Genomic DNA, 22,610 nt, shown 5'->3' on the forward strand with positions numbered 1-22,610 from the left:
CATCAAATACTCAACTAGCCATTGAAAATATTGTTTCCCAACCTAAAGTTATAGAATCAGATATCTAGAAACTTTATTTTTATGACTCTTGCTCAAAAGAAGGAGCAGGAGCAAGAATTGTTTTAATATATCTAAATAAGGAAAACATAAATCAGTCATGTAAACTTGAATTTGAGGTCACCAATAATGTGGCTGAGTATGAGGCTTTTCTTCTTGGTCTTGAGCTAGCTAGGAGCTTAAAGGTTCAAAACTTGAGTGTATTTTCTGATTCTGAGCTTATAGTGAACCAGGTTAGAAATCTGTGTCAAACTAAACACCCAAGGCTTAGGTCCTACAGAAATGAAGCTTGGAACACAATTGAAAATTTCTTCCAAGGTTTTAACATAACTGCTATTCTCAGAGATGAAAACATGCATGCTAATTCACTAGTTGTCTCAACAAGCTCTTTCAAAATCCCTAAGCCAGTATCATTAGAATACCAAATCCAAGTCAAGTACCGGCCGCTAAATCCTGATAACCTTAAACACTAGCAGATTTTTGAAGATGGTGAACAACTGAAATATTTCCTTCAAGTTATTGATGAATTCTAATATTTCGTTTCACTCACCTGAAGAAGAAATCAAAGAATGCAATATTGGGATTGTGGATGATGTGAGAAATATCAAATTGTCAACAACCTTACCTTTGGATGTAAAAACCAAATACTTGAATCTTCTTAAATACTACAAATATTTTTTTTCCTGGTCTTATAATGAGTTAAAAACTTATGATACATCTTTGATTGAGCATAAGATTCCTTTGAAACCAGAAGCAAAACCCTTTCAGCAAAAGCTAAGAAGAGTTAATCCCATACTACTACCAACCATTGAGAAAGAACTTAAAGTGTTGCTTGATGCTCATATCATAGTGCCTTTAAGGTATTCTAATTGGGTAGCCAACCTAGTTCCTGTCAGAAAGAAAAATGGTGAGATTAGGCTATGTGTAGACTTCCGAAATTTGAACAAATCATGTTTAAAGGATAACTATCCATTGCCTAAAATGGACCATCTACTTCAGAAAGTTTCAAGTGCCAATAGGATTTCCATGCTAGATGGATTTTCTAGTTATAACCAGATCATGGTAAGTGAATCTGACCAAACTGCCTTCACCACTCCTTGGGGTACATTCATGTATGCCAGAATTCCATTTGGGTTAACCAATGCCAGAGCCACTTTCTAGAGATCCATGGACCTACCAATTGTAGGTAAAACATCTGTATTTACTGTCATTTATTTAGATGATTTAACTATTTTCTTTGATTCTCATGAAAATCATTTAAAACACTTGAGAAAGGTTTTTGACAGGTGCAGGAAATTTTCTATATCCATCAATCTGAAGAAATATTTGTTTGTTGTGAAGGAAGGGAAGTTACTATGGCATATAATCTCCAAGGAGGGAGTTATAATTGACCCAAAGAGAGTTTCAGTTATTCAGACCCTGTCTCTACCAAGGAATAAGAAAGAGATGCAAACCTTCCTTGGAAATATCAATTTCTCAGAAGGTTCATCCCAAATTATGCTGAGCTAGTTAAAGATATAACATATATGCTTAAGAAAAACGATGAAGTGAAATGGACAGCCCCTGCTAGATATGATTTTGATCAGATCAAAAAGGCCATATCTGAGGCCCCTACATTAGTTAGCCCTGATTATTCTTCACCTTTTATCATACTTTCTTTTGCATCTGAGACAACCTTAGTTGTTGTACTTTTACAGGAAAATACAAATGGTGATGACCAGCCTATAGCCTTATTTTCCAAAGTTATGAGGGATGTTGAACTTAGGTATGATATTATTGAAAAACAAGCTTAAGCCTTAATTCAAGCCCTCAAATCCTTTATAACCTATATCCTGCATTCACACATTATAGCTTAAGTCCCTAATCATGTTGTCAAAACTATTTTGACTTAGCCTAATGTTGATGGAAGAAGAGGGAGGTGGATTGCTAAAATCCTTGAATTTGACCTTGAAATTAAAACCGTAAAGCTAGTAAAAGGCCAAGGCCTATCCAAATTGTTAGTTGAATCCAACTACAAAGTATTGGGGATTAATATAGTTTCTGGAATGTCATCAGGAGAGAATCCACAAGAATCTTCCTTTATATATGAGGATAATCCACAATAACCTTCCTTTATATCTAAGGAGAATCCACAAGAACCTCCTCCTCTTAGAGAAGGGGAGAATCCACAAGAACCTCTTTCTTCAGATCAAGCCATTTTTGTTCACATAGATCAGAAATATCTACTCTCTGATTGGTATTCTGATATTGTGCAGTTTCTTAGAGATTTTCAATGTCCAACTGATCTTAATTTGAAACAGTGAAAATCCCTCAAGCTTAAAGCAGTAAAATATTGCATTATCAATGCTAATATATACTAGAAAGATCCTCTTAATATCCTTCTTATGTGCTTAACTGAAAATGAAACATAGGGAATTATAGATCAGTTTCATGCAGGTTTTTGTGGTGGACATTATTCTTGGAGAGCAACACACTACAAAATTTTAAAAGTAGGTTTCTATTGGCCCACACTTTTTAAATAAGTTGGAGCAAGAGTAAGAAGTTGCAAACCATGCCAATTATTTGTTGGAAAACAGAAACTATCAACGCTTCCTTTGGTCCCAGTATCTGTCCATGCTCCTTTTCTACAATGGGGGTTGGATTTTATAGGGGAAATTCATCCACATTCAAGTAATCAACACAGATGGATTTTAACTACTACAAACTATTTCACCAAGTGGGTAGAAGACATACCTGTTAAAAATGAAATTGATATTATTGTGATAAAATTTCTTGAAGAAAACATCCTATCAAGATTTTTATGTCCTCAACAGATTGTTATAGATAATGCAGCAACTTTTACCAGTGTTAAAATGATTGAATTTTGTCAAAAGTATTCAATCCTTTTACACCATTCTACACCATACTATCCACAGGGAAATGGGCTAGCAGAGTCTTCCAACAAGAGCTTAGTCAAGGTCATTAAGAAGACTCTTGAAGACCATAAAAAGAGTTGGGACAGCCATCTAATCCATGCAATTTGGGAAAACAGAGTTTCTCCTAAGAGATCAACAAGCAAGTCTCCTTTCCAGTTAGTTTATGGCAAGGAAGTTGTTTTTCCTACTCATTTAGCTTTACCTGTTATGAGATTTCTTCAGGAATCCTATGAAGAAAAAGATGATTTCTCAAGAAGGATTAATCAAATTATTGAGTTGAATGAAGATAGGGATGAAATTCAGTACAAGCTAAGGAAATACCAAAATAAGATGAAAGAACTATTTGACAGAAAGGCTAGAGAAATAAATTTCAAGAAGGGTGACCTAGTGCTTAGATGGGATACAAGGAGAGAAGACAAAGGCAAGCATGCAAAATTTGACAACCTCTAGTTTGGTCCATTTAACATTGTAGAAGTCAAAGGGAAAAATACATTCATCCTACAGAATCTGGAAGGAGAGTATTCCTCATTGCCAATCAATGGGAGATACTTGAAACATTACTTCAGTATTGATTTTTCATTCATTTATCATCTGTAAATATCTAGAGAATTAATGTAATTTTTGAAAAAACTGCAAGTGAGTATCTGTTTCAGGAAAGACTCCATAGCCCAAGGAGAAGGCACTTGGATCTGCTTGTTCTCTGCATCCCACAGGGGAACAGTCCCCAACTGGAGCCAATGTTGTAACATTATTTGGTTTTGATAAGTTAGCATATTAGTCAAAATAATTCAAAAATGTTAACTTAGGATATGAATGCAAAAGAAAGAAAAGTTAAAATGTTAGGAATACTTAATGTTTAAGAATATTAGGTGTTAGCTGCCCTAAATAAAGAAGGGAAAAGGAAAATAAAGTGCTAGGGAAGCAAAAAGAAAAGAAATGCTTTGTTTCATGTTTTTATAAATGCACATGCTACTAATATAAATGTGCCAAAAACAAACATCAAATGTGTTTTCATGTGCAGAACAAAAGGTAGAGGAGTAAAAGATTTACTCTAAGGTTTATATATCAATTATTTGATATTAATCCTATCCCTAAGTATAAAATCCCAAATCATTATGCCCCTCCGCTCACATTTCCCTCCACCTTCATATCCCTAAGTTTTAACACCCCTCTTATATCGCACATTCCCCAACATTGCATTAAATCAATTCCTGACCCCACCAAATAGTCCTGTCATGTCACTCCCACATCATATTTCGCCCCCCCCTCACGATCTGAGCTTTACCATTGGTGGGGGGGGGGGGGGGGGGGGTCTGAAATGGGTAGTATACCAAACCGCACATGCCCCTAAGTGTCATCTCTTCAGTGTTTCGGACCCCCCTTGAGTGAAACCACTAACCACTCCCCCCCCCCCCCCCCCGGAAAAGTTGATTTCCTCTCTCTCGATACCGCTCTCCTACTCATTACACTCTGGCTATTCACCTTCCGCCACCTCATCCATTCGTTAACTCCATCAAATCACATTCATTCCCTACACAATTAATCATTTAAGCATTCAATTGGCTTAGCTATTAATTCAACGAACCCGCGCCACCTTCAACGGAAAACAAAATTTGCTATATAAACCTCCTTCCCATTTGAGAACAAGTTACTGAACTCTTGCATTATCATTGTTAATTGATTTGTTACAGGTTGCTGGACCCAATCCCATCATATTCAACCACCAGTGACACTCTTTGTTCGGTCTTTTTTCAGTCTGATCCCTCTCTGTACATTCAAACCTCCAGTCATTTTCACTATTTTTATTAGCCATAGCCAATATGCCTCCAAAGGATAAAGGACCAAAGGAACCTGTCAATCCTCTGATCTTTCCTCCCATAGATCTTCACCACGTCCCTATGGCTGATAAAGACTACAAAATCCATGAGACACTCTGTGAACTTAACCTCTTCGAGATGTATTTTTGGCTTGAGGACAAATACATTGACAAGTCTAATGACATCCAGCTATGGGAGTGAAATTTACCACACTACATCTTTCCTCGTACCCACAACACCCCAAATTTTATTAGAAAATGTCATGCATTCTATTTTCCAAGCTAAAGGGCCATAGTCACCCCCACTAGAGAAATCTTGTTTACCATAACTCCTCACGACATTGATCAAATGATGCAAGCCCCCTCAGTAGAGATTGCTACATCATTTTCCTATGAAGCACTGATTGAACTATACCGGAAACTAGACTTTTCCAAGAGAGCCCAAACTCTTGAACTGTTCTTGACACAAGATGGTTCATTACCAAGGAAAAATCATCCTTATCCCTCTTCCATTTTCCGTAAGAGAGACAAGCATATTATTACAGTTGTTTCCTACCTCCTTGGCTACTACTCTGATCAATGGGTAGATGAGGCCGTTATAGGATTTTTGTCCATCTTCTCTACTAATTCTAAACCCTTCGTTGTGTTTAATTTCAGCCAATTTCTTGCCGAGTCAATTCATCAGCAACTTATCAAATTTCCCATTGAGGAGGTATTCAAGTATACCTCTGTATTAGTTTGCATGTTCCTATACTTTCAGGGGTACAACATCAACCTTGCTTTGCAAAAGCTGGAGGAAAAAGGCAACCAACAGTCAGTCATATTTTTGACTACTCTAGTCATGAAGGAACATAAGTAGTACACTTATAAACAGTTTACAGAGATGTTTGTTCATCTAGCAATAGGTCTCCTAAGCGGCATGATAGAACTAAGGATCAGTGAGGAAATCATAAGGGCGTTGCAGCTCTCAGATCAATTTCAGACAAGAGACTGGTACCATTATGAGAATTATACAGAAATAATAATATTTGCATGTGAACTCCCACCTTACAAGGTACCAAAATTCCTCCCAGTGAGGATTTTTTCTTTGGAATACATAAGGCAGATGATCAACATGGATGAAATCCACTTTGTTACTACCAAGAAAAAGTTTCAATTTAAAATCAAAAACACAGGTTGGCCCTTTCATTTGCAACGGCAGGGCAGCCTAAGCTTTACTTGGTCATATGATCCATTAGAGATCATTTCTAAATTAAGGGTAGAAACCAAGTCTACTCCTTACTTTCACACATCCATGCCAAAAATAGAGAAATACAATAATCAGTTAGAATGGGCTAAAAATACCCTTCAGGAGGCAGAAGAGCAACAGGTATCATCATCCATAGTGCAAAATCCTATCGTGCACGAGAAGACAGCCAAGAGAAGTAGAGAGGAAGAGTCCCCTTTAGGGACTGGAATTTTCAGTGAGGGATTCAAGATAATGTGCAGAAATAAGGCCAAGCTTAGTTCCAGACTAAGACTTAGAAAATATTCAGAGTAGCAGACCATTATCACCACTAATCAGACACTTGTTTCCTCATTAGTTGGTTGTCTAGTCAATTTAACATCTTAAATTGCTATACATAAATTATCAATCTAGGTATCGTAAACTGATGAAGTGTGGTGCACCATATGTGCTTAATTAACATTTTTCTTACTTCGTTGTTTTATAGTTTTTGTTTTGTTTTGGGGTTTTGTTCTTGTTGATCTTAAATGTCTAATGCAAATGGAAATCCTATTCCTAAGTCTTTAGAAGGCAAGTATGGATATAGATTCTAAGGCAATTATGTCCTCTATAATGATTTCTAGAACTTAACACTTCAAAAGGTCTTAGAATATACTAGTGATGACAGTAATGCTTGAACAAGAATGGAAAATGTGATACTATTTAAACAAGTAAATAATGAACTACTGATCATGAAACTATTATCACTGCTGCTATCTAAATATAGAAAAGCGATTCAAAGAAATCAAAAATTGCAAGGAAAGTAAAAATAAAATCAAATTACACATTCATAATTTGATCCCTCGCCAGTAGTCCTGCTATAGCTTTCGGAGGTAACCGTCAATGATATGAGCAATTTAATATCTAATTGCAGAAAAGTAAAACTAAAATCAGATCACATCAATTCATAGTCTGACCCCTCGCCATTTAGTCTCGCTATGGCTTTTGGAGGTAATCATCAAAAACTTGAGCAATTTGATATCTAATTGCAGAAAAGTAAACTTAAAACCAAATCACATCAATTCATAGTCTGACTCCTCGCCAGTTAGTCTCGCTATGGCTTTCGGAGGTAATCATCAACAACTTGAGCAATCTAATATCTAATTGCAGAAAAGTAAACTTAAAATCAAATCACATCAATTCATAGTCTGACCCCTCGCCAGTTAGTCTCGCTATGGCTTTCGGAGGTAATCATCAACAACTTGAGCAATCTGATATCTAAACTAACTAACAAAGCAAATGAATAAGACTGAAATCAAAGCATAACTGAAATTGAAAAGCTAAAAAAACAAAGTCAGCAGAGAGGTAAATCTCATGTCACTATTTGATGCAAAAATATGTAAAGCAAAATTAATCTACAATCAACCGATTGAACACACTTGCATGAATTAAAATTGCATAAATGAAAAATCTAATCTATCAAACTTGAAAGCAATCAAATGACATAATGAAATCAAAGCAAAATTACAAAATGAAATCTACTCTACCTTATATTCTAATATGCTCCATGACATCTACTTCACATCTCCTTCCATGTTGAGAACATCAAAGCTTTATTCAAATTCTTCAAAATTACAAAGTACAACAAAGCTCTCCAAATATTTCAAAAGCCATCAAGGAAGAACTACAAACTCCAAGCTAAAGAACTAACAAATGAAGGAGAGAGGTCTCCTATTTATAAAAAAAGATGAGAAGCCATCTCATTAATGAGAGTCCATGAATCTCTCCCTCTACCTCTAGAGTCCTAATCAAAATAGGAACTGATAAGACACATCTCTTCTTAGAGTTACAATATAATTAGGAGATGTGACACATATCCTCATGATCCCATGATTCTTTCCACTCAAATTCGAATTTGGCCTTAGAGTGCCACATAAGGGTCTTCTAGAAGCCTCCTTTCAACCTACACATGTCAACAATTTCAACCCATTTGTTAGGTATAAGCATATGCACATTATTTTCTAATTTTTAACTACAAATTCACTTAAAAAGCTTAGAATTAATAAAGTTTGGAAAAACATAAATGTGGCCCAATGATAATGAAAGTGGGATAAATGTGGTGACATAGTAGTGAAATGGAGGTGAAATGGAGGTGATATGATGGACATAATAGTGAAAGTGTAATGGAAATGAATGACATTTTCAAGACTCAAAATACCCCCTAATTGAAGCTATTGCATGTCCTCATGCAATATATATTACATTAACTCTTTTGATCCTTGAGCTTTGGCTTAACTTTGCATGATATCATTTGATAACTTCATATTTTTGCAAAGTGTTTTACTTGAATTGCAACATGGTTGGTTCTTGTGTTACAACCAATTTTTTTTGTTGTTGCATTCTATTTTGATCTTTGAACTTTGCATAATGATATTTTAATTATTTTTGCAAAGTATATCTTTATTGGATTACATGATGGTTGGTTCTTGTGTGACAACCATGATTTTGTTTGTATCCAATTTACCCTTTAAGCACTTTTTCAGAAGCCATTGTATGCTAATAATAACAATGTAATAGTTAATATATGCTGGAAGTATGTGGGCTCTTGAGTATAGTATGGACATGACAAGATATAGATATGAATGTATTTCCCCCCTCCAACTGATGGTATTGGCAATTTTATGAAATGAGGAAGAGAAATGCTTTTCCCAACAATTATCATTCTAGCTTTTTATGGAATTATATGGTCAAAAGTTAGAAAATGATGTACCTTAACTTACCCTTTGGAATGGATGAGTTGTATATGTGGTGGCTGCGAAATTCTGATCATATTCTTCTTCAAGTGGTTGAACAAGAGGAGTCATGGATAAAGAGTTAAGATGACTTTTTATTGCTTCTACTAAAACTTGTTGAATCTGCTCCAAAATGCTGAAAATAATAGTCTTCATGTCTTCAAAACTCATTGGCACAATTCCTACTATGTGAAAAGATGTTTTGATGTCGAACATAGTAGGAAATTGTTGACTTAGTGGCCATTAATGGATGCCACTAGTCAACACGAGAACTCTCACCATTGATGACAATGAGAGTCAAGATGCCCAAACACATCTTGCTAGGTACGAATGATTTTGCCGATGTCGAGTCACCTAGAAGATCTGACGAACAAGGGACATTAATGTATTCCCATTGTTTGTTAGCATGAGGACTTGCCATTAAGGCATGCAAGCCTCAAAGTGTTTTTACAAAGAACTTAGACTCAAAGGACTATGGACTCAATAATTTGCATTGAAGCAGGGCTTATTTGCGGAATGAAAATGACAAGAAATGGAAGATGAAAATGGAAGATGGCAATGGAGAACAGAAATGGAAATGGGCAATAAGCATGTGAATGAGCCTCTTGCTTTTATTTGTGGGTTATAAATGGACAAAAAGAGATGGAAAGTGTATGTGAATGTAAATTGAAAATATGGAAGAAAATGAGATGAATGGTTTATTATGAGGTATGGATGTGGTGGATGGATGTGATGGAGACAATAATATCTTAGAGTTTTTCAAGTGTTTGGATCTGATTTTACATAAGCATATTTCCTCTTTGTTGTTGATCATCCTCTTATGAAACAAATTGGTCTCTTAGAGAGACACCATTCTCTTGTAGTCATTTGTCCTTCCTCCTGGAACCTGCAAAAAAAAACTAATACTTCTTCTGCAATGGAATGTAAGGTTATCAAAGGATAGAGGTGATCAATCTCTCTAGTTATGATATTTACACACAAAACTAAGAATTTGTATTAATGAAACAAGTCTTCAAAGGAAAAATCAAAAGAATTTATACCTGCTTTGGAATTGGTGCCCCAAGTTGAATGTTGCTTCTTTTCAACAATTTATTTTATTATTTGTCATTTCAAACTCTAATGATGGATTTCTCATTGTGTAGATCTTGTTGAGATCTTTCCAACGGTACTTAAATCATCAAAATCTGATTTCATAGAAAAACTTAGGCTGATTTGAACAATGAGGTTATTTTCAGTCTGCGAAATTAGACTTCAGCTGCAGAATCTGCACGGTTTCTGTAGCTAAAAATCTTGAATACAAAGTTAGCCATTAAACTTTCATCATCAATCCAAAATTAATCAATACCTTCAGAAAAGTGAGCAAATAACTTATTCATTTCATTGATTCAAAATTATTATTTTTTCTTGACATGCAGTGACTTAGTGTGGCGACTCAATATGGCGACTTAGTGATAACACACAACTTGACTTCCCTTTGACTAGGGTCTTTTTCATCGAATTGGATCAAATGAATAGGACACCATCCATATACTGACATTTTCCCAGCTACCCATGTGGCTTGTTTTTCTTGATGACACCTGCAACCTAGAGTTTAACAAAAATAGCTGCAGAAAGTTGAACCAGCTGCAGAAAGTTGAATCAACTGCGGAAAGTGGTTGAAACAGTCAACCATCAATTTTACACATATTTTGGATACTTGAGTCGTGCATAGCTTTTTATCTCTTCCGCACTTTCTTGTGGAGTTTCTGCAACCTTAAAAGTGAGTGATTCATCTTTAAAACGAAGATTTTCAGTTGAAACAAAACCAACCAAAATGATATTGATCCCTTCTCTAACTGAAAATGCCAATGTTACTACACAACAAGCCCCGAGCTTCCCATACAAACAACAGATAAGTTCCGATAAATAATCAAGGATACCAAGGTCGTGCTTGATAATAACATCGTTGTCTGGCCTGAGCAAGGACTGGACTATTTGTGCAGCTTCATGCTGCAACATTACGCTGTTTTGAATCCATGTATGCATTTGCAACTCTCTGTAATTCTCTACCAGAAAGATTTACTACATTAATTGTTCAATCTGAAGTGGTTTCATGACATTAGATGTGAATTGAGAGTGCGTATATGAATCACAGATTTTATTTTTTATTTTTTATTTTAACTGTTCTGACAGATTTTATATCATCGCATGCCTTTTGATATTCATATAATGAAAATCCATTGAACACAAATTTAGACTGTTTGCGTGTGACATTTATAGTTTATACCATCAGCCAAAAGAAAGTCAAGGTGCTGAAGTCTTTCTATCCCATGACCAATGATCAAATTTAACCTCCACAAATCTCAAACATATTTTAGTTTCAAGATGCTCACATTTCAAAATCGTCAATAGAAACCTATCCGTGTGGTGAATTTAGGGTAGATGACAGTCTTACTATGAAGAATATGCATGCACTCAGCGTGCAAACAAGGAAAAATATTGTGAAGGATTTGACATCGCGTTAACATATGCAGCATGCAACTGTCTGAAAAAAACTATCCACGGATTAGATAGACCACGGCATCCACCTTGATCCTTAATAGACACGGCATCCACCTTGACTTTGAATACATTTCCATGTTGAATAATTTGCCACGTCTTATTAATCGGTTGTGATGAGTCGTATACAACTGGTTCACGTAATGGAGTTAAACAGAGTCATATTCAATTGAGATTGCTTGTTAACAGGTGTTAATGAGTTACAAATGGATGGCATTAAGGGCAGAAGACGTGGTAGAGTAAGTGCCAGCACATAATCAAATTAGAATTCCCCTTTCTCAGGCACGCCGAATTAAATCACAGCCTGTTCATTAATTAAAATTCCGTTTTTTTTCCACGCGGCAGGCAAAAATGCGCTCCAAAGAACCGAGGATATCTCCCAAACTGCCACGATTTTCTAAAAACCGTTTCTGGGTTATCTAATTGACCCTACTGGCAGAAACCCATGTTTTATTTTTTTTCAGATTCGTCTCCGTTTGGCGAAATCGTGTTCTCAAAGTTTGACGTTTTTCTCTATTTACGTTTTTCCTGAGTTGTTGCATTCGGCCTGTAAAATCGATTTCAGGAAAAATTTGTTTTCAGATGCAATCAACAGCAAATGAATTAGTCAGTTTCAGGGAGAGGACGCCATTAAAAATGTTTCTTATCATATTAAGCAAGTGCTGAGATCTATTCTAGCTGAAGCAGCTTAGAAGTTTGTTTCAAACGCTTGCTAAAGAAACAGTGGATTCAAATTTGATGCAAATCCGCGTGAGGTTGGAAAAGACTTCAAGTTCTGATCTAAGGAGTAAAAAAACCATCCTGTTTTTATTATTGGTCTTTGAGATAAGATCATGTGGCATGCCAAGACCAAAGTCATAGTCATTTCTGTGCCTCCATATGAAGTACCAATACAATACTTAGAGCAGCACTATAACAAGCAGTGCAGTAGAGAAGCCCAGCCCAATTTTAGCACTAACAGATAAACCATGCTTTTTCAAAAAGTATGGACAATCTAGTAGAGATGGCACTCCATAAAGGTCGTGACTTTCTTATAAATGTTTGTAGGCATCTCCACATAGGTACGTTCTCAGTTGGGATGTTCTGGCTATATGAAGGATTTTCACTGTTGATTACAAAAGTCAGGCAAACAACTAGAGGAGGCTTTTGCAGATTTTATTATTATTTTTTTATTTTTTATTTTTTTTAATGTTTTTGCAGGTTCGTTTTAAGGTCAAAACTTGAACAGGGATGCAGATTTTCTTGTTGAAGCCACAGTGAAAGCTAGGATTCAAGATAGCCATTGATTGTTTTTCCTTTTTCTCTCTGAAATTGTAAATTTTTATAAGAAGGATTAATGATTTTCAATTTTAGGCAGCAAAGACTTCAAGGAAAACATGCTAAAAGCAGGACTTTGACTGAGGTCTTAGGCTGATTTTTTATCGATCTGAGCTGGGTGAGTAGGATAGGATCCATGTTAGGACAATTCTGGAGATGCTCATGTGGTCGGTTTCTTCATTGGACACCTGTAACCTGCTAAATCTTGAAATCAGCTGCGGAATTCTCAACTAGTTGTGGAATCAGGCTACATTCCGCAACTAAGTTGCAAAACCTTATTAAAACAGGATACAGTGTTTTGAGGACCACTACAAACCATAACCAGTCAATCTTAAACAGTTTGAACCTATCAAAGAAGTTGGGTTTCATTTTTTTTTTCTTTTCTCTATTGAATCAAATGAAATGATGAAGTTTATTTTGTCTCTCTTTTTTTCTTTTTTTACATAACAATCCTTTTTCTGATCCTCCAGATCACACAAAGTGCAGGAGGAGAGCATACTCAATAATTATTAATTAATTTTTTTTTTACATAACAATCCTTTTTTTGATCCTCCAAATCACACAAAGTGCAGGAGGAGAGCATACTCAAGAATTATTAATTTTTTTTAGATGTAAGAAATAAGGTTTCCTAATTACACTTCCTCTGCAACGGCGCCAAAAATGTCTAGTCAATTTAACATCTTAAATTGCTCTACATAAAATTATCAATCCGGGTATCGTAAACTGATGAAGTGTGGTGCACCATATGTGCTTAGTTAACCTTTTTCTTACTTCGTTGTTTTATAGTTTTTGTTTTGTTTTGGGGTTTTGTTCTTGTTGATCTCCTAAAGTGTCTAATGCAAATGGAAATCCTATTCCTAAGTCTCTAGAAGGCAAGTATGAATATAGATTCTAAGGCAATTATGTCCTCTATAATGATTTCCAGAACTTAACACTTCAGAAGGTCTTAGAATATACTAGTGATGACAGTAATGCTTGAACAAGAATGGAAAATGTGCTACTATTTAAACAAGTAAATAATGAACTACTGATCATGAAACTATTATCACTGTTGTTATCTAAATATAGAAAAGTGATTCAAATAAATCAAAAATTGCAAGGAAAGTAAAACTAAAATCAAATTACATATTCATAATTCGATCCCTCGCCAGTAGTCCTGATATGGCTTTCAGAGGTAACCGTCAATGATATGAGAAATTTAATATCTAATTGCAGAAAAGTAAAACTAAAATCAGATCACATCAATACATAGTCTGACCCCTCTCCAGTTAGCCTCGCTATGGCTTTCGAAGGTAAGCATCAACAACTTGAGCAATTTGATATCTAATTGCAGAAAAGTAAACTTAAAATCAAATCACATCAATTCATAGTCTGACCCCTCGCCAGTTAGTCTCGCTATGGCTTTCGGAGGTAATCATCAACAACTTGAGCAATCTGATATCTAATTGCAGAAAAGTAAACTTAAAATCAAATCACATCAATTCATAGTCTAACCCCTCGCTAGTTAGTCTCGCTATGGCTTTCGGAGGTAATCATCAACAACTTGAGAAATCTGATATCTAAACTAACTAACAAAGCAAATGAATGAGACTGAAATCAAAGCATAACTGAAATTGAAAAGCTAAAAAAACAAAGTCAGTAGAGAGGTAAATCTCATGTCACTATTTGATGCAAAAATATGTAAAGAAAAACTAATCTACAATCAACCGGTTGAACACACTTGCATGAGCATGAATAAAAAATCTAATCTATCAAACTTGAAAGTAATCAAATGACATAATGAAATAAAAGAAAAATTACAAAATGAAATCTACTCTACCTTACATTCTAATATGCTCCATGACATCTACTTCACATCTCCTTCCATGTTGAAAACATCAAAGCTTTATTCAAATTCTTCAAAATTACAAAGTACAACAAAGCTCTCCAAAGCTTTCAAAAGCCATCAAGGAAGAACCACAAACTCCAAGCTAAAGAACTAACAAATGAAGGAGAGAGGTCTCCTATTTATACAAAAAGATGAGAAGCCATCTCATTAATGAGAGTCCATGAATCTCTCCCTCTACATCTAGAGTCCTAATCAAATTAGGAACTGATAAGACACATGTCTTCTTAGAGTTACAATATAATTAAGAGATGTGACACATATCCTCGTGATCCCATGATTCTTTTGTTGAAAAGTGTGCAACAAGAAATGCTTGTTGAGAATGCAACAAAATGATGGAGCTTAGTGAAAAGAGTCACCCTCACTAAGTGGGCCCGCAGGCAAATTATGCTGCAAGTTCTATTTTTTATCACAGTGTGGATGATCACAGTGTCGGTGATCACAGTGTGGGTGACCACAGTGTGAGTGATCAAAGTCTATTTTTAGACTGGCTGTCAAAAATAGAAAAGTCAAATATTATTGTCTCATAATAATATTTGGACTATAAACTTGATCTTATTCTCTTGGAGCACTTCAGGATGAGCTACGGATGTGGTACATGCAGATCCCAGAAGTAAATACGTGGTTACCTATGGGATGACTAATATTTGCATGCAGGACTTCAGTTAGAACTCAAGTGAGTTGATTTTAGTGGACTGGAGGTGCAGTTGATGGAATTGTGTTCAGTTTAACTTTGTTAAACTAGTTGTATTTAGTCTAACCGATCAATAGACTAGAGATGAGTTGGGTGAATTAGTTATTAATTAATTCACAATTTATTAACTCATAATGCAACTATAGAATACATCAGTTAACTCAGTTGCATGTTAGTGCATGTTCAGTTCAGCAGGGACAGGGGTTAGAGGATCAGATTGCTATCAGTTGTGACTATAGTTGTGCATGATGATTTGCACAATCAGATGGATTGAGTATGCCAATGAATTGGCCAATATCAAGAATTGTAGCCTGTGCTCACGTCCAACATAGTGTGAGTGATTATTTGCAGGTCAAATACGAGTTTGGTAAACCATTGTCATCAATTCTTCAGCAGGTATTGAGCTGGAGAGGCAGGCAAGCAGTGTAATAGATTTGGAGATCAGATCTGAGCTGTATTGTGTGTAACAGGTGGAGCTGGTACTGGATTGCTTGTGATAAGCATTGTAATTTGTAATGTTACATGATTCAGTCAATATAATATACAGATAATTTGGGTTTTTAGCGAGATGCTTTCCCCGGGATACATACTGTGTTAATGAGTTTGATTGATGCTTCTATGTGCGCCTGTGAATGTTTCTGCTTCTGTAAATTGATTATCAACGTAGAGGAGGTTATGTATTATGCATGTTCCGCTTATAAGTGTATAATCAGGATAATCTCTGTGAATATGTGTCATATTATTCAAAATTTCTACATGGTATCAGAGCTAGATGATTTGTAGAAAAAGTTTCTACATGGTATCAGAGCTGCTTGATTTGTAGAAGATATTTTTACAGGATATCAAGTGAGGATTGATCATCGGATTTATTATTCAGAAAGTGTTTACATCTTATTTCTTCAAGCAGAGTCTGTAATCGGGCCAGGTAGCCTCTGGATTCATCCTTCTTTTGGAAGGTGAGATATCCGGTGAATGCCCATACAGTCGATCTATGTACAAGAAATACTTTGTTCTCACGAATTCTAGATCAGAAGCGGTTGATTTTTGAGCTGGTGGAATTCGAATTTAATTCCAAAGCAAGAGATAAAACTCAGAAACATTCAGTGTGAGAATGGAGACAGTATGCCCCGGTATCTCATGAAGTTCACCCAATTCCAGGATGAGCTGGGAAGTGTGGGGGTGACTGTCGGATGAGGATGGTGAGTCTAGCACTCCTTGACCTTCCTAAGAGTTGGCATAGTTACCAGGACTCAGTGAATGGAAGGGAGAAACTGCCAAATTGGGAATGACTATGGTCGGATTTGATGTAGGAGGAGATTAGACAGAGCACCAGAGATAGTTCTTCATCTATGCATGATGAGGAGAACGGTGCCTTAGCGAGTAAGGTGAAGAAGGGGAAGGGGAAGGTTTCTCTTTCTGAATCTTGTTCTTCCAGTGATGGGAAGAAGGTTGACAAGTCGAAGGTGAGATGCTTTCGTTGTCATGAGATTGGTTCACGGGTCAGGAACCTGTATGCTCTTGAGGTTCAAGATGCATGCAAAGCCTTGAGCAGCGAGGCAACTGATGGAGACTTGGTGGTTGAGAGGGAGCGTATATTACCTCTCAACATGCAGAGCCACAAGAAGTCTTAGACGATTGTGGAGGAGCCACGATTGGTGCAGCAGCTTCAGGAGGTTGTGGAGGAGCCACAATAGGGGAAGCTGAGAGGAGATCGAGTAGAGACATCTACTCATCCAAAGACCTCCAGTAGGGGGAAACTTCGAGCCAGGTGGGCTGAGGAATCGCATGCATCCATACCTCCAGGTAGGAGGTGGGGTGATGTGGATTGATTGTCCCAAGGAGGAGGGGCAGGATCCTTGAGGTACCCAACCTCTTGGATGAGACCTTGCTACGGGAGCCCCAGATGTGTAGTAGCAGGAACTGACTGATTGGGTAGAGACAGATGCAGATGGAGCGACAGAGAGAGCGACAGTGCAGGGAATCCTTGGACAGCGCATAGCTAGCAGGCTACAGCAATGCGAGAGGCACAAGTGTTTTTCACAGTGTTAGGTGGCACAGAGAGGTGTGCAATGGTGCGAGATGTATGGAGATGTTGCAGTAGCACAGATGTCAGAGAGGGAGCACTTGTCAGCAGCAGGTAGAGCTTCAGCATCAGAGGGTGTTTCTATCCCAACAGGGAGGTCAGTTGGGAGGTGCAGTGCGGATGCAATGCTGGGAGATAGAACCAGCAGCAGCATGGATGCAGTCAGAGATCAAAGTGACAAAGGCTAGAGCAGTCAGATACTGAAGAGCATAGAGATGCAGAGTTTCAGTCGACAGAGGCAATAGCAGTCAGAGACTTTAATGACAAAGCAAGTGGACCGGCCAGATGTGTTGCATGGAGAACATTCCAGAGTTACAGGATCGGGTTTGAGAGGAAGCCTTTCTTGTTGAGAGGGATTGTTGAAAAGTGTGCAACAAGAAATGCTTGTTGAGAATGCAACAAGATGATGGAGCTTAGTGAAAAGAGTCGCCTTCACTAAGTGGACCCGCAGACAAATTATGGTGCAAGTTCTATTTTTGATCACAGTGTGGGTGATCACAGTGTGGGTGATCACAGTGTGGGTGACCACAGTGTGAGTGATCACAGTGTGAGTGATCAAAGTCTATTTTTAGACTGTCAAAAATAGAAAAGTCAAATATTATTGTCTCATTATAATATTTGGACTATAAACTTGATCTTATTCTCTTGGAGCACTTCAGGATGAGCTACGGATGTGGTACATGCAGATCCCAGAAGGAAATACGTGGTTACCTATGGGATGACTAATATTTGTATGCAGGACTTCAGTTAGAACTCAAGTGAGTTGAGTTTAGTGGACTGGAGGTGCAGTTGATGGAGTTGTGTTCAGTTTAACTTTGTTAAACTAGTTGTATTTAGTCTAACTGATAAATAGACTAGAGATGAGTTGGGTGAATTAGTTATCAATTAATTCACAAGTCATTAACTCATAATGCAACTATAGAATACATCAGTTAACTCAGTTGCATGTCAGTGCATGTTCAGTTCAGCAGGGACAGGTGTTAGAGGATCATATTGCTATCAGTTGTGACTATAGCTGTGCATGATGATTTGCACAATCAGAGGGATTGAGTATGCCAATGAAATGGCCAATATCAAGAATTGTAGCCTGTGCTCACGTCCAACACAGTGTGAGTGATTATTTGCAGGTCAAAATACGAGTTTGGTAAACCATTGTCATCAATTCTTGAGCAGGTATTGAGCTGGAGAGGCAGGCAAGCAGTGGAATAGATTTGGAGATCAGATCTGAGCTGTATTGTGTGTAACAGGTGGAGCTGGTACTGGATTGCTTGTGATAAGAATTGTACTTTGTAATGTTACATGATTCAATCAATATAATATACAGATAGTTGGGGTTTTCAGCTAGATGCTTTCCCCGGGATACATACTGTGTTAATGAGTTTGATTGATGCTTCTATGTGCGCATGTGAATGTTTCTGCGTCTGTAAATTGATGATCAACGTAGAGGAGGTTATGTATTATGCATGTTCTGCTTATAAGTGTATAATCAGGATAATCTCTATGAATATGGGTCATATTATTCAAAATTTCTACATATTTCCACTCAAATTCGAATTTGGCCTTAGAGTGCCACATAAGGGTCCTCTAGAAGCCTCCTTTCAACCTACACATGTCAACAATCTCAACCCATTTGTTAGGTATAAGCATATGCACATTATTTTCTAATTTTTAACCACAAATTCACTTAAAAAGCTTAGAATTAATAAAGTTTGGAAAAACATAAATGTGGCCCAATGATAATGAAAGTGGGATGAATGTAGTGACATAGTACTGAAATGGAGGTGAAATGGAGGTGAAATAATGGACATAATAGTGAAAGTGTAATGGAAATGAATGACATTTTCAAGACTCAACATGGGTGATCAGTCCACACAGTCTCCTACTACCTCCACAACTTCACAAGAGAAACAACAAATTATGCAGACAGGTACATCTACTTCAGGCGAGTTAGAGAAGAGTGTAATGAACATCTTCAAGGAGATAAAAGTCAGAAATGAAGCCTTGAATATTAACACCTACAACCAGTTCTGGAAACAGACTTCTAGTGCCCAAAGCAAGTTGTTTTCGACCTTTTGTTTATTTGGGGTAGCACCGGATGTGCTCTAGCCACAAAATTTGGTGGCGAGGTTGGGGCACATGAGATATCCAATACCCAGAAAGGGTTTGGGCAGATTCTAAACAGATCAGAAGATATTAAAATAATTAATATTTTTAATGGAGTCCCTAAGTCTAAACTTAGGGAAAATAAAATATTAATGTGTTAATATGAATCTGTGTTAGAATGATCCAAAATACATGGATCAAACCAGATCTAATCTTTGCCATTGATTAGGGACTTAATCTCGGTCGATGAGATGTCAACAAGAAAAGTATAAAAGGAGGCATGAGGGTCACTTGGAGAACACACTAGAGTGATCAGTAATTCTATTCTCTAGAGCGAGGTTTGCTAAGAGAGATAGAAATAGTGATCGGGAGATGCAGCTGAGGGGAAGTTGAGTACAAAGAGACAGAGAGGCAGAGATAGTACCGGGAGAGCAGCGCAGTAGCCAAGGAGAGTGACGCAGGGCCACGCAGAGGCAGTCGGGAGCTGCATAGAGCCTTAGAGAGGCTAGCGTTGCTAACGCAGAGGGACAAAGGGATGACGCAAATCCATCTGGGGTGACGCATGGCCAACGTGAGGTCGATAAGGGCTAACGCAGTCCAGAGAGACGTTGACGATGGGGATTTTGGAGCATATTTGTGTTGAGTAGCTACCGGAAGGATTATCCGGGGTTTTAGCCTGGAGATTTTTCAGAAACTGAGAGGTATTACTACCAAGGAAATTCTCTGTTGGGTAGGCTAGTTTCGGCACCCAGATTGTACTCTGATATTGCTTAATAAGGAAACCCTCAGATAGCTACACCGATTTTCCCACATTAGGTTTTTCCGGGGACATTAGTCCAAAAATAACGGTGTCATATGGTGTGTTTGTTTATGTTTCTTTTAGTTGTTGATCTATAATATCTTGATCATGCACTAGTGTTTATTTTTAGTATTTACATTGTAAATAACTTGTTAAGTGAAATAACAAGTAGGTGGGAATAAATCAGATAAAGTGCATGGAGGGTTTCTAACAAAGTAAACTTAGAAACCGCAACATGGTATCAGAGCGTGATTGCATATCATAGGAGGAATAAAGGACATCAACCGAGCAAAGCAATAGCAGCAGAAAACAGCTGTCCCAAGGTGACAAAAGTTGTTTCTAGCAGAGCAGCAATAAGGAAGGGTGACGCAATGCCTACGTCATCAAGGGTGAGCCAAGAAGAGGCAGTGCAAAGGCTAAGGAAGGCAAAGGGAGCCTCACACAGATCCATGCAGTAGCTGGAAAGACTGACACAGTTGGCTAAGGAGGCCAAGTTGCTGGTGCCAGGATTACGCAGAGACTAGGGGATTTCACCTTCTAGTTGTTGGGGTTTAGAAGGTTGTGGGAATATTGTAGAGTGGAGCTGGTGAGGTACTAGAACAATACCTAACAGAGCAAGGCCATAGGATTTGCTACTGAGGGTTTCTAGTTGAGGAACCTGGATCAGTGGTGCAATTGCACAAGATGATCAGAGTAGGGGGCATCTCAACAAGCGGCAGAAGGATTTCCAGGAGGGAAATCAAGACTCGGAGGGAGTCTAGAAGAGAACTTCCAGATGGGAAGTAGAGACTTAGAGGAGTCGGACAGAGAACTTCTAGGAGGGAAGTAGAGGAGCATCATGGAACTACACGGAGTAAGAGACCAGAATAGACTGGACGGAGCGTTGAACTTCATAGTCTGGAAGGATCTTATTCGTACTTGACAGGAATCGTTTCAAGAATTTCACCTTAAAGGTAATAGCTATCCCAGTCGACCCCAATGATAATGACAAGTATGAGGAGGCAATGGCGAGGGCCAAGAGCATTATTCTTGACGGGGTCAAGGACCATGTAGTACCACACATAGCCGAGAAGGAAACAACATTTGAGATGTGGGAGGCTCTCAAGAAGTTGTACCAACATACTTCTGTGCAGAGAAGAATGTTGCTTGAGAATCAGTTGAGTTCGTATCATATGAAGAAGGGAGAATTGATTGACACCTTCCTCGGAGGACTAAATGAGATCCGAGATCAATTGAATACTATAGAGGCGACAACGAATCAGGAGTTGATGGTGAGGACAGCCCTGAATGTTGTCTCAAAAGACTGGGATGTATTTATCCAGAGTATATTGGGCACAGGGACAATTCCACCTTGGGACGAGATGTGGGCGACTCTTCGCTAGGAAGCGATCAGACGGTAGTCAAAGATGGGTAGCAGCAGCAAGGGGATCAAAGTCAAGCAGGAGGAGGAAGATGTGGCCCTAGAATCTGAGGGAAAGCAGGAGAAGCAGAAGAAGAAAGATCTCTCCAAGATCAAGTGCTTCCACTGTGGGGAGTTGGGTCATTATGTGACCCAGTGTCCAAGGAAGAAGAGTAAGGGAGAGTATTTTGAGACTAAAGCAGCTCCATCACGGGAAGAGAAGGAAGTTTTGACAGACATGACTGTGCCATGAATGCACACGCACCCCTTGAGTGAAAGTGGGCAGGAATTGAATTGTATTCAGGCGGACTGTGATGCAGGTATGTTCCCTCTGTGGACAGAGACAACCCCTCTAGCCCTATAGTGGGTCTAGCCACAGCAAGACAAGGACAATAGCTAATTCCTTAAATAGTTATCGTTGAAGAGGCTTACCTTATACCGGTGTTTGATGAAGTCTTCGTCACGTCGCTTCAGCTATCACTTTCTTCTCCTTAATGAATGATTCACCTTAAACAACATATGAAAACGACAAAACACATAATAGAGCAAAACAACGAACTATATACTTATAGAGTCAAGGAACCATAAGCTATCAACATACATTTCATACATGATATAGGAAATAACCATTGATTGTATTAATATAAACAACAGTAAAGCTTACAACCACGCCTTGACGTCGCAAGCTTCCTTGAAGGGTCCGATCAATATGTCTCCATAAGCATTCACTCTCAAATGTCTCCCATGAAGACTAATGACTCTCTCTCACCCAAAAGCACAAGTATGAAACTAAGGCAATCACAACAAGGTTTCCTTCTTACAAAACCATTTTGCACTATCAATCCACAACATGAAAGGCTATTCTCATACCTCACAAGTTATTTCTAGGCTATCAGCAATCCAAACTGTAAGCTATCAATCCAACAAACCAAGAACTAGCTAACTAAGAACTAGCTGATCATAGTCATGGAGGATGCTTTTATAAGAGGAGGAGCCTCCATAAATGAG

Source organism: Pinus tabuliformis, chromosome 6 (assembly GCF_031772625.1).
Source record: "Pinus tabuliformis cultivar Carrire ecotype Pingquan chromosome 6, CPIR1, whole genome shotgun sequence".
NCBI classification, from domain to species: Eukaryota; Viridiplantae; Streptophyta; class Pinopsida; order Pinales; family Pinaceae; genus Pinus; species Pinus tabuliformis.